Below are 5,015 nucleotides of genomic sequence, written 5' to 3'. Positions count from 1 at the left end.
CCATCCATGGTGGAACCGAGGACAGAGAGTGCTCGAAGAGAGGAGACTGACGGAGGAGGAGTGCGACGTGAGGAAGGAGACAATGTTTACGTCACTGCCGCCAAATCTCACCACCGCTGCTGGAGCCTCTGGCCGTCGGGACCGCCTTTCTTACCACCGCTGATGAAGCTCATCGGAGTTACTCAAAGGTTACTATCGCTCTACTTGGTTCTGTTGGAAGCTACGTTGCTGCGGGTGTGGTTGCCGAAAACTGCCGCCGGAACCCATGTCTTCTGGATTGGTCGGTTAGATGGTATGCAGCAATCGTGTAAGCCTTTGGTTGTTCAAGCTGGAACCTTTTCTAAACAAGTGAGAATAAACAACACTAAGAGGAGTTTGCAAGCTGCCCCTAGTATTTTTTATTCGTCAATTTAAGACATTCACAGTGATGATGGTGGATACGGGTTCTGTGTCAAGAAGTGTTGGTTCCCTTGTGAATATGATGCCAGAAAGAGATGATGATGGCCGGTTTGCAGGTGGAGGGTGGAAAAGTGAGGATGGAAGGCTTAGCCGTGGTATTCAAGCTTCAGATGGAAGAGAGTAACGATGGAGAATTTTTATGATATTAAAATATTGAAGATTGGTGGTCATTCAATATGCTTATTTGGAATATTTGATGGTCATGGTAGTTCTGGTGCTGTAGAGTATTTGAAAGAGCATCTCTTTGATAATCTCATGAAGCATCCAAATTTTCTTTACTGGTGCCAAATTGGCTATAAGTGAAACGTATCAAGGGACTGATTCTCAATTTCTGGATTCTGAAAAAGACACTTTCCGGGATGATGGCTCTACTGCTTCAATCGCTGTTTTGGTTGATAACCATCTCTATGTTGCTAATGTTGGAGATTCTGGGACTATAATATTGGCTGGTAAAGCAATTGCTCTCTCAGGATCATAAACCAAACAGAAGTGATGAACGGAAGAGGAATTGATGCGTTTAACTATTGAGCTTTGACTAAATTGAGGTAGGGTTTTTCTTAATATCTATTTTACATTACAGAGTTGTTATAAATAGATATTAATGTGAGAAACATATGTCTGTGATTATGATTGTCTTATAAATGTGGTTGTTTGCTGGACTGAATGACTGACTGCATGATTGCTTGAGTAGTTTGTGATGGCTAAAAAGAAATTAGTTTGAAAGGTTATTTAGTTGATTATTATGAAAAATGGTTTTCTTGGTTTTGAAGCTATTTTTGATAATGTAAATGAATCGGCTTTGGAAATGATTTGGAATATGAAACTGAATTAATTTTGGAAACGGTTTAATTTTTAGTTAGTCTGACTTTATAAATGATTTAGTATTTGAGCTGGTTTGATTTTAAAAAGAGATTTATTATTGGCACTGATTCGCTTTGAAAACAATTTGATATTGGAACTGGTTGAATTTTGCAAAATGAATGAGATTTGGAAATGGTTGAGAAAAAAGTTTGAAAAATGTTTGGATGGGACCCGAAAAGGGTGGCAGAACCCAAGTTTTAGAGGAGATGCTATCGAAATTTTATAAAATTAGAAGTTTCATTTAAAGTAGTTATTTTAAAAGGGTTTTAAGTATTATATGATTTAAAATTACCTCATTTATCAAACGAAGAGTTATGTTTTGGATTGGGAATTGTTAGTGAATGGAATGGAAAGAAGGATGATGAGAATTTTCTTTGAAATATAGTTTTTAAATGAATTTGGAAATGAGATTTGGATTGACGAATGATTATGATGTTGAGAATGTTGAGAATGTTGAGATATGATCTTTGAATTATTCATATGGCTTATGATTTTGAATTATCTGAGATACGAGGTTCCCTGGATAAAGTACCATGGCTTGCCACCACATGTACCAGGTTGAAAACTCGATACTCTGTTGACCCTACGACGTAAGTGTGACCGGGCACTATATAAATTCCCGGGAATGTTACCCCCATTGAGCAATATTGATTATTTGAGAAAAAGCTATGCATAGAGTCTTGGAGATGTACGTCGGGGGACAGTCTAAGGATAATTCAGACTTGTCGGCCTGGCTGAATAACCGACAGATGAGCCTTATCAGCCATAGGACAAGCATGCATCATATGCATTTGTATGTTTTTCTTGGGTTTGAACTTGTTTTGGTTTGCCTAATTGTTAAACTGTTCTTAACTGCTACTTGAACTATTTGCTATAATTGCTACATACTTGTGCTTTTCTTGTCTGTCTTGCATGTGTTTGTCCTGGCGTGCTACATTTGAGAATGAACTTTGGTGCTGAATTAATGATTGTGTTGTTTGATTGCGTGGTTGGTTTCTGATTGAGATTTTCTTATAAGAAAGGAAATGTTTTGGATTTCAATTAGATTAAACATTGTTTCTTTGAAAAAGTTTTGAACAATTACCTACTGGTTTTGAAAGGATTCATAAGGCGATGATAATCACTGAGTTTGAAAATAATTTTCTTGTTAAATATCTTCTTATGATAACTTTGAAACTCCGTGGTGAGACCATGTGGTTAGGTTCTCACCCCCTACAGCTTTACATTTTCAGGAACCGGATGAAGAAGCATTAAGAAGAGTTAAACTGCGTTTGGTTTCATATGTTGTATGAATTAGATTATTTTCTTCCCTCGTCTTTGTTATAATTAGTTTGTAAGAGGGATAGGAGTTGTATGTTTTATATGTATATTATATTATAAGATATTATGTAAGGAGTCTTGTATATGAATCTATGTCTGCTTGTATTTTTCTTAAGATAAAGTATTTATTTTCCGGTTTTCAAAGAACGCAGCGATACAGTGTCGAGTGACAGGCTTCTATTTAAATATTTAGTATGTAAAGTAGTCATAATACTTCTTATTATCAGAGTGGCGCAGCTGGAAGCGTGACATTCTAGTAGTGAGGGTGTTACAAGGAGATTCGTTTTGTGAAAATAAAGTATATATAGGCACTCAGAAGTGCATGAATGTAAACTTAATTTTAAGGATATTGATCGCAATATTTTAATAAAACAGAATCCTCTTTGTAGAGTTTAAAATGTTCTTTGTAGAGTTTTTTTTTTTGAAGATTTTTGTTAATAAATATTTTATTCTTTATAAATTCATCATATATACCCTAGTTTCTGAAATTCAGACTCTCGTTATTATTATTTCGTATTATTATTATTATTATTATTTAAGTAAATACCGATTATATGAGTAGTAGTACTATATATACGTATGATTAAAGAAGAGAACGAGTTTTAAGAAATAAATTAAGCATAAAATTCATGAAGATTTTTTTGGTTCTATTGTTATAGTTATATATACGTGAAACTGATCTTACCTTATTAAACCTGTTTTTGGCATACAAATTAAATGGTGGTTTGTTTTAGATCCAGTTTGTTGTTTTAATATGTGAAATATAAAATAATCACACAATATATATAAGAACAACAATAAATTAAAGTCTCATACTCGATCATAACGATATATTAAAACTAAAATGTAAGACAAATGCGAATAAAATATAACCTTAAAATTTATTAATAAACGTGCATAATTGCATTATACTTACAGTGGACATTATTCAACTATATATAGTGGTGATCGACATGTTCCTGAAAGGAAGACCTTCCACTATTGCCGGTGTCTTATTACTAATTGGATTTGGACTATCGGAAATATTATGGTCATGATTTATGTTTCTAGAGAATAACTTTCCGGTGCTGGATTATCAATTCGATTTAGACCAGATGGAATATCATGGTTGAGACCTATATCTTTTGAAAAAGTTTATTTTTTGGGAGTTATTATTATTTCGTATTATTATTATTATTATTATTATTTAAGTAAATACCGATTATATGAGTAGTAGTACTATATATACGTATGATTAAAGAAGAGAACGAGTTTTAAGAAATAAATTAAGCATAAAATTCATGAAGATTTTTTTGGTTCTATTGTTATAGTTATATATACGTGAAACTGATCTTACCTTATTAAACCTGTTTTTGGCATACAAATTAAATGGTGGTTTGTTTTAGATCCAGTTTGTTGTTTTAATATGTGAAATATAAAATAATCACACAATATATATAAGAACAACAATAAATTAAAGTCTCATACTCGATCATAACGATATATTAAAACTAAAATGTAAGACAAATGCGAATAAAATATAACCTTGAAATTTATTAATAAACGTGCATAATTGCATTATACTTACAGTGAACATTATTCAACTATATATAGTGGTGATCGACGTGTTCCTGAAAGGAAGACCTTCCACTATTGCCGGTGTCTTATTACTAATTGGATTTGGACTATCGGAAATATTATGGTCATGATTTATGTTTCTAGAGAATAACTTTTCGGTGCTGGATTATCAATTCGATTTAGACCAGATGGAATATCATGGTTGAGACCTATATCTTTTGAAAAAGTTTATTTTTTGGGAAGAGGTCCATTTGGATTTGGCAGCGTCGGCACGTCATTATGAATTGGGTTTGGACCAACTAGAATGACACAGTCGAGATCTATAATTTTTGAGAAAGAATATTTTTTGAGAGGAGGTTCATTTGGGTTTAGCAGCGCTGGCACTTCATTATGGATTAGATTTGGACTAACTGGAACGACACGGTCGAGACCTATAATCTTTGAGAAAGAGTATTTTTTGGGAAGAGGTCCATTTGGATTTGGCAGCGCCGGCACTTCATTATAGATTGGGTTTGGACCAACTGGAACGATACGGTCGAGACCTATAGTTTTTGAGAAAGAGTATTTTCTGGGAGGAGGTCCATTTGGGTTTGGTAGCGTCGACACTTCATTATGTACTGGATTTGGTTCAATTGGAATGATACAGTTGAGACCTATATATAATTTTTGAGAAAGAGTATTTTCTGGGAAGAGGTCCATTTGGGATTGGCAGCACTGGCACTTCATTATGAACTGGGTTTGGACTAATTGAAACGATACGGTTGAGACCTATAATTTTTTAGAAATAGCATTTTTTGGGAGGAGGTCCGTTTGGATTT

At 34.0% G+C, this 5,015-nt stretch overlaps 1 pseudogene; it reads left to right on the top strand.

Moving 5' to 3' along the window:
* On the top strand, positions 245 to 971 carry LOC107622089 (annotated as a pseudogene).

This window comes from Arachis ipaensis, chromosome B10 (genome assembly GCF_000816755.2).
Source record: "Arachis ipaensis cultivar K30076 chromosome B10, Araip1.1, whole genome shotgun sequence".
In the NCBI taxonomy this organism is placed as follows: domain Eukaryota; kingdom Viridiplantae; phylum Streptophyta; class Magnoliopsida; order Fabales; family Fabaceae; genus Arachis; species Arachis ipaensis.
Note: the sequence above shows the minus strand (reverse complement) of the source record. Positions and strands in the feature narration are given on the sequence as shown.